Source organism: Puntigrus tetrazona, chromosome 11, assembly GCF_018831695.1.
Source record: "Puntigrus tetrazona isolate hp1 chromosome 11, ASM1883169v1, whole genome shotgun sequence".
In the NCBI taxonomy this organism is placed as follows: Eukaryota; Metazoa; Chordata; class Actinopteri; order Cypriniformes; family Cyprinidae; genus Puntigrus; species Puntigrus tetrazona.
The window spans coordinates 21,954,020-21,966,652 of NC_056709.1; the positions used below are offsets into that span (position 1 = coordinate 21,954,020).

At 37.0% G+C, this 12,633-nt stretch overlaps 1 long non-coding RNA gene across 1 annotated transcript in view; it reads right to left on the bottom strand.

The window, feature by feature from the left end:
* The window catches only part of LOC122353502, a 29,059-nt gene that overhangs the window by 10,833 nt on the left and 5,593 nt on the right, over positions 1-12,633 (bottom strand). Inside the window, exon 2 of the long non-coding RNA XR_006252029.1 lies at positions 2,508-2,721. This is a non-coding gene — a long non-coding RNA (uncharacterized LOC122353502). The remainder of the gene's footprint in view (positions 1-2,507; positions 2,722-12,633) is intronic.

The window sequence follows — 12,633 nt, forward strand, 5'->3', positions numbered from 1 at the left end:
TGTATTTAGCTCTGCAGAATTTCTGGTTAAAAACTACATTACCCAAGATTCTGCAAAGAACTCCAGCAATCAAATCAAGCACATTAAACTAAAATGTCAATTTAATTAACACCCACCCATTTGTTTGAAGCACTGTAAAATATCATAGCGATGCTAGTCTTCCGACTACTAAAAAATGTTATATAAATGTATATTGCAATAAACAAAGGTTGTTTATATTGGTTGTTTTAATAAAGTCCACATCTTTAAATCAGATTTATATTATATCATTGCTAATGCAGTACTTTCCTTCAAAAAAAGCTGTACAATATGTCTTTGTCTTTTTGCCAAACTTAAAATGTTGCTTTGCTGTAAATCTAAATTTATAATGTTATAATTTACTTTGCGGCTGATCGGTTTGGTTTATGACTCAGATCTCGTTAAAGAAAATTTTGAGGGAAAAGGGAACAAGATAAATACTTCCGGGACCAAGGCCACAGAAAAAATGGGTGGGAACTGCTGCACCCTGTTAGGAAATATAAGGCCGCTGAGATGCATTATTGACCAATCAGAATAGAGTATTCCAAAGGGCGCTGTAAGCAATGAAATCGTCTCTTTGAAAGATCTGGCAGAGTTGCCTATACTGCACATCTGCCTGGCTGCATCCCGAGCAGTGATGAATAGCAAACTACACTTAACGTCCTCAACAGAAATTCACTGAGGGTTTTTATGTGAAAGTTTACAAGTGCTCAGCAATAAATGAAGCCGCAGGAGCACTTTACATGACAGAAGAAGTGGATTTAAACATCTGCTCTGCAATACAGATTCCTGAATGCGGCGGAATGAGGGCTGCTTGCTCGTCTAACACAGTCATTTCGGTATGGCTGGATCTGGCCTAGTCAATGAAGACTACACATTCATAAGAGTTACATTACAGGAATTACATTAGCGGCATGTCATAGAAACTAATTTACACTTTAAACCTGCGCTGTGTCTGGCAGCTGTAAGATGTTTGGAGAAGGAATGTTTTGCCAAGAGCTCCTGGCAAAAATGACTGTACTCCGGAATCATTTTAAAATATTTAACAGCACAGAAAATTCATGCTGTAAATAAACCTGAGGGTTTGAATGAATGCAGCACAATTAAGACAAAGATAAAACATTTAAAGTGGTAACACATAACATAACAAGTATCATGATAAGAGGCGGCGATACTTTACAGCATTCATTAATCAAATTGAATATAAAACTCACAATACATAATGTTAATTTACACACGGAATGCTAAAAATGAAATGAACATACATAAATTAACATTCTGTAAAAGTACTGTTTGTAGTTAGTTATGACCCATTATGTCTAATGTTAAGTAACTGATCTTTACTGTAAACCGTACCTGTGAGCTAGTGTGTTTTTAATAGTTTTCTGTCTAAATAATTCATTTTAAACCTAGAAAATGATGACATAAATACTAGGGCTAGGTTGGAATAATCAAGATTAATCTCATGATTTTGTCAGCTTCTTTTTAAGGAGATAAAACTAAATATCAGCGTAAGCTTTTTTGATATGTGTAGATTTGAGCCGTCATGACCTGCGGGTGTTATTTCATTCTAGTTGAGCCTTGATGGTAATTAAATTCCACCGCACTAAGACTGCAAATGACTCTTGTTAAACGTCCCATCTGGATTTAATTTATAGATAAATTTGCCATTGGGTCTCTCTCAGAGAATGTTTATCAAAGACTGTCCTCTGAACTGTCAAAACTTGCAATTAGAGAAGCTCATGTGTCTTTTAAAAGAAAGATAAAGCTGCTCGGCGAGCCTGTTTTTCGCCCACAGTATTAACTGTTTTAATCAAAGGTGAATCACTGTGATAATTGTGCCTTAAATAAAATGAATTATAATGAATGGAAGTCATCTCCGATTGGGCGTTGAAAGGAAATAATACAAAAAAGCTTGCTAAGCACTGCTGTGGAGGGACTAAACGTACTGATCGAACCAACAGCAAGTACAATGTCACTCACACTTGCTTTATCCACCCTAAAGAACAAGAAAACAGCTCTAAAAAGGTGTTGAGATGAGGAATCGCAGGTACCGCGATAAGTTATGTGTGAAAAAACAAAGCCAAACATATTGCAGGCCAGATTTCCTCCGTCATTCTCTGTGCAGTAATTTTCCACAGCATTGTTAATCTAAATTCACTGTCATTGTTTATTTCATTCCATAACATGGAACAGATTTCATAACAGGTGATTTATTTCATCTAAAAAGTATGCTAAAGCTGTTCTTTTACTGACTTGAATGTTATAGAGGTATATTTGCTATATTCACATGGGGAAAGTATCTGAATCAACGAGAATGTAATTTTGCTTGGCTCTTTGTCCTTTTGTGACTTCGGAGGCCGTAACCTCTCCTTGTCCTCCGGTATTTCTCTCTATTCAACAAAATCACTGATGGCATCGCTACTCACAGATGAGGTTAAAACAGTTAGCCAGCTATCTGCCTGGCTCATTGAAGAAAGCATACTAACCTTGTACGCTGAATTAGCAAAGGGTTTCTGCATCGATAATCATCAATCTTCCATGGCAGCGGGTGCCTTCGGTGCAGGTCAGAGGCTGCCATGTGCAATCAAGAATGAGCTGGAAGTCTTTGGGGTGCTTGGAGAGACTCTTACCAATCCCAGATGAGAGCTTTACTTTGCCTCGAATTAGCTCATGAGTGTGTTTCCAGCGCACGGCACGCACCTGCAGGGACAAAGGAAAGACCGCAAGTGCGTTTCAAAGCTTTATTAGGAAACGGAGCAGAACTCGTTGATCAGAAAGCAACTATTTTACACAAAGCCTTTTTCAAACACATTTTCTCAACACCGTGAAGGTGACACAATGCTTAATCACCATCAGCGCTGACACGCTCTTGTCTAAACTCTGAGCTAAAGATAAAATACAAGCCATTGAGCTTCAAAAAGCTGCACAGTGAGGTAATTATTTAGAAAGTATATAATGTAACTAATGAGCCGGTTAAAAAGGCGGTTAAAAAAAAAAAAACCATTGCACCTCACCTTTTAAAAACAAAGCGGCTTATCTTACCAAAAAAAGATACTACGAAAATAAAAAGATCTTGACCTTAAATGGTCTAAAAATGCTATGGAAAGGTTGTAGAAACTTCAGTCACGGTAAATTAAGCATTCTGACAATCACAAAAGACTTCATGTCTGACTTTAAACATCTGCATGTTCCTCAGCTCAAGTTTTCTCACGTGTTTGAAAAGATAAATAAGTCAGAACATGTTAGATGTAAAGGAAAAGTGAACCAAGAAAATAAACTAATTATGTTGTTGTCGTACCTTGGGCACCGCAGATAATGTGCCGTTGTCTAGGCCTAATTGGTTATTTTCTTTTGATCTAATGTTATCAGTGTAGTGTGTCAGTAAGCCTTGATTTGATTTTGTTTTGTCAGTTAAACGTGTTCCAGACCACGGCATGTTATAGCTGCATTTTCCGCTTAACTTTTAATCAGTTTTTTAAAAGATAAAAATAAAAATAGAAATAAACGTTTTTTAATAATACCAATACCATTTTTACATTTTAATAATACTATGATAAATAACTTAACTACTATTTTTATAGCTCATACGTTTTAAAGAAATTTACCAACAAAGAAGTAGTAGAAAGTGTAGTAAAAATTCACAAGCCTTTCCGGCAACTGTTTATGTTCTCTTATGTTTTATCACCCTTTTTTTGAGTAAGTGACCTGCAGAACTGAGTAGTTTCAAAAGTTCTGTTTCTACACGTCAAGAGCAAATGGATCTGTGACCCCCTAACCTCAATAACATTGTACAATAAAGTCATTTTGGTAGGAAATATGTAGCTGAAATGCAATTAGATCCTTATACATCATCTCCAGAGTAGGTTTATCTAAGGGGAGGACAGGGCTTTTGAAACTGCACTCTTGCTGTGGAAATGTCTTCCAAGAGCTGACACCGTGCAGTCAAATAAAGAAAGATGGTGCTTGTGTGGAGCAAATGGCCCATGACCAAGCTTAAACACCAACTGTGGCATAAAACGAGTTGATAAATGTATCATAAATCTCTCAGACAGAAAATCCAGTGATGTTTCATTCATATTTCACACTTTTTTTTTTTACCTCGAACACCAAATAGCTGGTTGTTAGCCGACCTGCGCGCCAATTAAAGTAGTTATTGGGCATGTTTAGTAAAGCCTTTGTGTGTGCAGCGGTTCCTTCGGAAAGAGTAATTACTCCAGTTCAAGTGTGATCTGGAAAGCATTTGATTAACTCGCTCCCATCCACTGGAATGAGAGTTACCTTCTGATGCCATGTTCTCCTCGTCGTTCAAAAGCTTTTCTATGGGCTAACCCAAAGGGAATGAAATGCAAACATGCAATTAGAGGGGCAACGAAGGAATGAACAACACAGAATAAAACAACCCACATTAAAAAAAGAAAAAAGAAATGATTGTAGTACGCAGCAATGCCAGAGGTTATGGTTTTCCCAGGCAATACATCATGCTATTTTGATAAACAGTTGACACTGATTTTCAGTGGAAAGGTTTCTGTTGTGGTTTCATACAAGGTTTTATCAGAACTACTACGGATTGTGCTGAATTAATCAACTAGATCAGAGCGCTCGCGATGCCAACAAAAAGGAAAACGCTTCATTATCAAGCGAGGTTGCGCTTCTCATAAAAGTCCAATCACATTCACAGAAACTTCAATTGAGTCACAGCACACAGACTTGCCAAGTTGGACTTTCTTAGTGGGTGGTCCTTCCTTTGCTTGATGTGGAAACTGAATTAGCGCAGAGCCAGCTTCGCCCTCGATCTGGAAACATTTTCTACCTTCCAGAACGCGCTTAATATAGAGACGTAATAAAACACCTTCGGCCTCTGGCGTGTTGTTTTACCAAATAACATCTAACTGGCCATTACTCCCCATTAAGGCTAATGGTTAGACTAATTATGATAATTCCATAAAAGGTGCTGTGTTTAGCCCAAACTGTGGACGAACATTAACTTAATGACTACGGCTGACCTCTCTCGAATGCTGCCGGAGTGCATGTCTCTGATAGGCTATTAGTCCCTGGCATTTTGCATTATCCTGTTTATGTAAAAGCCCCCGAAAGAGCTGCACAGTCATAATCGTCTAGAGGGTTATCAGATTGTTGCCAATATCTGTTTCAAAATACAAATGAGGTGGATTTACCCTCTGAGCCGCAGATCTAGCGATTTCAAGTGATGCTTGAAGAAAAAAAGAAAGGCATATTTACCATGTGTCAACTTGTGTCGTTGTAAATGGCAGACTAAATAGGTGTTAGATAAGACGTTCCAACCTACCTCTTTCACTGGAGATTAAGGCGGAAATCCCCTCCACACCCTCAGAGTGGAATCAATACTGGAATGTCAAACACTAAGACGGCCTAGTCATGGATACCTTCATGTGAAGTGACTTGTCTTCCCAAAGAGACAACCGGCGGATTCCGCAGGGTCTGTTTTGTCTTATTGCCGAGGCAGTGGACACACCGCAGCTCATGAAAGAATGCATTAGGGCCGCTTAAATATTTTTCTTTGCCACTTTCCCTGCAAATTCTTCGAGATCCTTTCAGCAATCAGGAAGATTTCCGTAAAAATGTTGTCATTCTGCCTCGGCTAAACGCCGGAGTCGTGGCACTCTGCGGTATTCTGTTTTCATAAGAGACGCAGTATCGGCTGTTAAAAGTCAGGGCACAGTATTAATTGTACATACGAGCCGCTGGCAGGCATGCATTGCTGCTGATTAACACTGGGTCTGGAACCAAAGCTGTTGTCCCAGGTGCGCTGTGTTTAGAAAGGGACTGTATCCAAAATGAAATACTTTGCAGAGGAAGTCCATCGCGGCCCGTGCGCTGGCAAGCCAGACCACATTTAACCACTTTTGGTGTGCCTTCGCTTCCTCGACTGCATTGTTAAAAGAAGATTTTTGGGAGAATGATCAAGGCCAAAACAAGATTAAGCCAGATATTCAACGAGGGGTTTTCCTGCCCTGATATAATCATATTATACAGGCCAAAACACTCGGAATGGCTTTAAGAATATATAAGCGAGTTAGTTTCAGTCCTCTAATCTGATAGGTCTAGATAGCACAACAGCCCCAGGATGCTTTATTGTTTGTATCACTTCGATTGCATCTATGTGAGCAGTGCAGTCTGATTTTGTTGTTATCTCCCATTGCTTTCAGCTGCATGTAAAGAATAGGAAATAGAAAATGCTTGTTTTAAGCATTAACAAGATAAAATCAAGTGGAAATGATATTTATATTTTCAGTAGGATCAAATATAGTTTTATTAAAACAAATCTTCATATATTTTATTTAGATTTCTAACCAGAAAAGGGGCCTGCGATGCCTGATGCTTTGGCTTCCTTTGGATCAAATAAATTAAAAAGTAATGAAATCTGTCTGAAAAAAGTTATTCATCGGTAAATGTTCTTTAAATGCAACATTTCACGCCTAATTATGTTGTTGTACTGAAGATTCAGTGCCACAGCACACTAGCTTGTGTGAAATTGTTTCTTTAAATTTGCATCTCAGCCTGGCTCTTTGGTTAATTCAAGGATACATAAAACTTTTTTACATAGCTGGCGACCAACCAGGAACACTAACATAATAAGCATTATTGCTAATGACTGTGTCTAAGACTTAAGGGCCGCGCCACTGCTCGGTTGCACCATGTGCTGTCTCTGCCTTCAGCAGAGCTGCCAAGATCATGGTAAATGGTGTTGATTAGAACAACGCTGGTACTCTGAGCCAAAGCAGCTGCTTTGATTCTGACTGATTGCTGGACGCAGGGAATTAAATGAAGTATTCACTTGTCAGGGATTGTTTGGCTGACTACATATGTACTACATTATTGCTTTTTTTAAGCTTCACATCATATCCTTACGGATGTCTAAAGTAATTTTGGCTGTCCAAATCCCAACGTGTGGGAGTCCTGATGTCGCTCACTTTCTTGATAGGGCATTATACTTCGCTGACAACCATAAAGCTAGATTATCCGACAGCTGTCTGGTTGGTTTGAGAAATATCTCTGTGGAAAAAAAAGATGATAATTACAGTTGCTTATTTTGATTAGGCAAAAAGGAAATACAGCTAACACAAAAACAATAAAAACGAACAAATAAAAAAAATAAAAAAATAAATAAACAAAAAGTTTTTGCAAATAAACTCTTCATATAATGTAGAGTATACTTAATATATGCAGTTCCACAACAAATATAGAATATCATATTGAAATATTATTAAAATATTTAACTGACGGAGATGACAGATCTGACAGTAGTGACGAAAACCTGAATTATATATATATAAAATCAGTTATAATCTGTAATCATTTAAAGTGTGAAAAAGTAATTTACACTTACTTATAAAAATGTTAGCAATTGCAAAGGGTGTTATATCTAAATATTTTCACACACATACCCACATAGAGATTTGATTTATTTCTATTCAACAATTGTTTTATTTGTTTATGTATATACTTTATTTTTTTCTGTATTATTATATAAAGTCTATATTTTTATTCCCCAAGGCATTGTTAGATGCCAGTGTTTTCTGTTATAGCTATGCAAAGATTTTATTTCAAAAACAGAATCATTGTTATGATATTAAACCTGTATTTAACCTCAGAATGATCTCTAAGTAAAAGGCGCTGTTAATGTCTTGTGGTGGCTATGCTTTAAAATGCAATTACTATTATTTAATTCAAGTAACGAAGGTCTTTTTTGAAAAGTCTGACAGTAATCAGTGTTGAGTATTGTTCACCCTGCCTGGTTTAAATGTTTTAAAATGATTAACAGTTGAAAACATTCATTAGAAAATTTTTAAAATAATCAAAAAGAAAAAAAAATGCTGTCGATCAATGAAAAGATGTAATCTAAAATTTGATTTAGTCATGGCCTGTGATTAATCATGTTTAATCACAAATTTAAAATACTAGGATTTGCCTGTATATGTTTTATAAATAAAATCTAAACAAATTATATTTATTATAATATATTATAACTAGTTTAAGGAAACAGAACTTTTCACACCTCGGCCAGTTATGAGACATAATCCTTATTATTCTATCCCAGTATGCATTTACCCAGCTATTATCAAAACTATTTATAAACAAATACAATAAAACATTTTCTTGCGACTTTACATGCAGCATTATCACAAAATTCATTATGAACTGCATGCCTATTTTTAAGTTGCCAGATATCTCTTGCATTTCGAGTATAATGTTAAGTAAAATTAGCAAAATTTTCATTTTGATTTCTCTATATGCACTTTGGGTGGCTGCGGTACATTATAAAAGTACCCCCCAAAAACACAACTCACGAACAGCTCTGTAATTTTTTCTGTAACTACATTTTCAAAATAGCCCAGTTGTGTGGAAAACGGTGACCCTGGCAACGCTTATCACACAGATAACCTTCTACGCTGCGATGACAGCAAGAAGCTGGGGTAAAACTTTTATGCACATACACGTATTAACCAAATTACTTTTCTTTCAGATGGAAAAGGAGTACAATATTTGGACATGTGGCTTTAAAAAGTCCAACTTGGATTTCAACCGTGAGATGTTTTCGTTTCGATTTTCCTTTTTATGACAGCTTTCATATTGTTGTTCATTTTCTTACATTTCTAGCTTCTCATCTTTAACCTCTTCTCACAGTCCTAGGTATAAACTAAAGTTTGAACTGGTTTGAGGGCACAGAACCGTGACAACCACAACTTGCGGTTAATGAATTTACACGCTTATATCTGACTTCATTAGTCCTTAAAGGAGGGCATCTGCAGCTCTTTCCAATCAAATGGACTGTATATTCAGTGTCAGGTTGCTTGATGAAGTGCCAGGGAGTTCTGGCTGTCAGTCTAGGAACTGCAACACATTATTACTTCAGCAGTACCGCACATAGAGTAATTAATGTCCATACATGCTCCTGTTTCCTCCCGTCTCCTGGCCCCACGCTCCACTGCTGAAACATGAATGACTCTCTAAGGGGTCACGGAGCATGTTTTTACAAACTACCCTTCCTCTCCTGGTACAGTTTCATTTACATGTCATCTGCAGAGATGGACACCACCAACACTAAGAATGTCCATTTATATAAAAGGTCTTGATGCAGTGACAATTAAATTCGGAACATAAAGTTTATACAAGTGCACTTTACAAGTGCAAGCGTGTGCATGCGCACGCAAGAGTATAATAATCAGGTTCTGTTAACAGGAATATGAAGTCTGTTGTTTTATTTACACGCCCAGACAATTTTGAAATTTAGCCAGAATTCTTTGAAATAATTGCAGTCACTACTGTGTCATATAAACGCTTAAGTCATTAACAAATTACGCTAGAAGTACATGAAACAAATAAATAAAACAGAAAACTGGTGAAAGTCTATTTAAATTCACATTTTTGTGTACACTTTTAATCAATACAAAACATCCTCAAACATCAGATCTTTAAAAGGTGAGCTTAAAAAAAAAAAAAAATGTAATGCTGCAACCTAATCACATTCCAAAACAATATAAAACCTTGTAATTTCCAAAGAAGAGATTACTGAATGAAATTATGCATCATTTAGTTTGTAGTAAATACACTGGTTACACTAAAACTTAAAATGACAGAAGAGGACTTTTGCTGCGATTTTATTTTATTTGTAGTATTTTTTTACTTTCATTTATTTCTTTTTTATTTTTTTAAATCTGCACATTTATTTTTCATGTATCGACATTGAAACTGTAATTTTAGGATTTAATCCCAAGAGGATTTCATTTAGCTAAATGCCTATTTAATAGATTTTGCTATACATAATGTGCTACAACATGTTGTGTATAGAAAGTCTACGGACTGCAATAAATAGTTATTGTATCCTGTTATGGCTTAAAATAACAAGAAACTATCATCGGTGCATGTTCTAGTTAAAACATTTCCTAAGGAACATAAAAGATGAGTTCCATGTATCCGTGTCAACAAATGTGATCAATTTGCCTGCGAAGAGCAAAGCGGAGCTCTTCCTGAAGGGTCAGAGTAGGCTGAGGATTTAAAAAAAAAAAGGTGCCGTGTGCGGTAACCTGAGCATAGATGTGCATTGCGTGTGTGAGTGGGTGTACGCTGGGGGGAAGGAGCACATCTGAGAGCAATCCCCTCATGTGACAAAGTGCAGACATAACAGTCTGCATCGACACTTGTTACCAGCACATAAACACTTGCCTTAGAGAGACTGGGTCGAGAGAGGGCCTGCAGCAGCTGAATGGGACTAGAGCAGACCTGCTATTTATCAAACCCTAATTAACTGTTAATTTGCCAACCTTTAGGTTCAAGCATGTGACCAATTTATCACACCCAACAAACAGACTCTCCGCCTCTCCCAAGGGGTGGTCGACAAGACAGCCTGTGCTAACACCCTAGATCCAAGTCCATTAGGTCTTCCTATATATAATGAAAGATGAAAAACGCAGAGAACTGCTGAAACCACCACTGCCAACAATTAAATAATTAACCTAAAATAAAAACAAAAGGACGCTGGTGGAATTCTTAGATTTGACACAAACTCACAAAATAATGTGCACTGTTAAAAAAGACAACACTGTATATTTGTGAAGTCTTTTGAAGAGTACAGAAGTTTTATGTATGTACCAGGCATAAATTGAAGCCAGTATTTCTGGTAATCAATGACATTCAATATAATATTTCTTCCCACCAAAACCTGCCTCTACAATGTAAAAAAAGGGGTAAAACTGGCCCAATCTCACTGCACAGGAATAAAATTCATATTTTAAAAAAGTGGCTAATTTTTGCGAATTCGTACAAGCTCGCTCGTACAAACTCATGAGATTTTTGCTAAACTGTATTTATTGTATGAGTTGCCAATTCGTATGAACCCTTTACACCTAACCCTCTAAACCTACCCATCACTGGGGTTTAGACAAATCAGACAAAATCATACGAGGTTGTAAGAATTCACATAAATAAGCCGCCTCGTAAAGTACTCACAAATTGGTCGTGAGTCTGTGTTGAAACAGAATCGGTTTTCGTACGTGCAGCAACCAAACGAGACACCTTTCAGACACAAACAAAACAAATCCATTCTCTAGATGCGAATGAGGGTTTGGCACAAGGGTGAGTAAATAATAACAGCATTATCTTTTGTGGGTGAACGATTCGGGGTGAACTGAATCTCTTGTTTCCAGACATTCTGAATTAAATAGTGTCTGAACATCAAAATGGCATCTGATTGTTTGCGAGCGAGATGACTGACAGCTAAATATTTACGCTATTATTGGGCTATAGAATGCATTCACCGCTGTGCCTGTTTAAATATCACTACAATAAAACATTAACACATTACGGTTAGTGTAATTATCGTAATTACCCCAGTCTGAGGATACAAAGGATCTTCATCTATTCCATGAATAGATGTGACTGCAGCAGTGCATGCTGCCAACTTTTAGATTCAATTTGTCACACCCAACAAATGCACTTTCCGCCTTTCCCTGCGGGACAGTGGAGGTGACTGTTCATGCGCTCAGATGTGTTAAAGAAGACATCACAGGCAGTACACAAGCATATGGAGTTCTTTATAACACACTGGTGACAGCAGCTGTCAATGGAAAGGTGGAAGTGCAGACAAAAAACAACTTTGTTGAGAGACGTGTTATTCTATCCTTGAGTTTGAGCGGGTCGTGTCTATTAAGGCGGACATCACTAACACCTCGCAGACAAATCACGCTATTAGTGTGTCACGTCGAGTGGAATTACAGATGAAAAGCAATGATGGGAATTAATCTGCGACGAGCCATGAATGAAATGAAACTGAGTTTTCATCAAGCAGTGTTTGCGCACATAAACCATTCTGGCAAGGCTAATGAGGGAGAACAAGTTCTGGGACGGCTCAAATGTGATGTGAAGACAAAAGAAAGTTTGTTTAGATCGTATGTTCCAGCACATGTTACTGATCTAATCTAATAGTAGCTGTAAGACATCTCCCCCAATTCCACTTGAGGGTTTCTGTTACTATATATATTTCAGCATGTTCGTTAAGGCACCGTGCTTTTCTTAATTTTGACATCTGAGCATTCTTTAAAGTGCACGTCAAAACAGGACGACTGATCAAATGTCTGTTACGTAATCTTCTTCCCTCTCTATCTACACAAAATGATCCAATTTATAAAAAGAAAACAATAGTTTTACAAGAAATTACTATTTTAGTATTTCTCCTTAAACAAGGAAACCTTAAACAGTTTTCATTAAATATGTTACTTGCCATTTCCTTCCATTATTTATCAAAATCACAAGCAATTTCTGAGCAAAACATTTTGTACACCAAATTTTAAGTGTATCTGAGTAACTTAAGGTATATAAACGTCTTTTAAAGCGTAGGCATGGCTCTCAGAAATAGTGAACAAGTTAATAATTTAATTTAAGTTATTTAAAACTTGCATTAATAAACATACATTTCAGGTTAATCCTGTCAAAAAAAAAACCAACAACCATAAAACGTGATTTAGTGTTTGCCTGCAGTTGTTGGCGGTATTTGGGGGAGGGTGTGACTACAGATAAAGAAATAATTAATGCAGGGTCCCACAGCAATTAGGATCACTCAAGCATACAGCTAGAAGC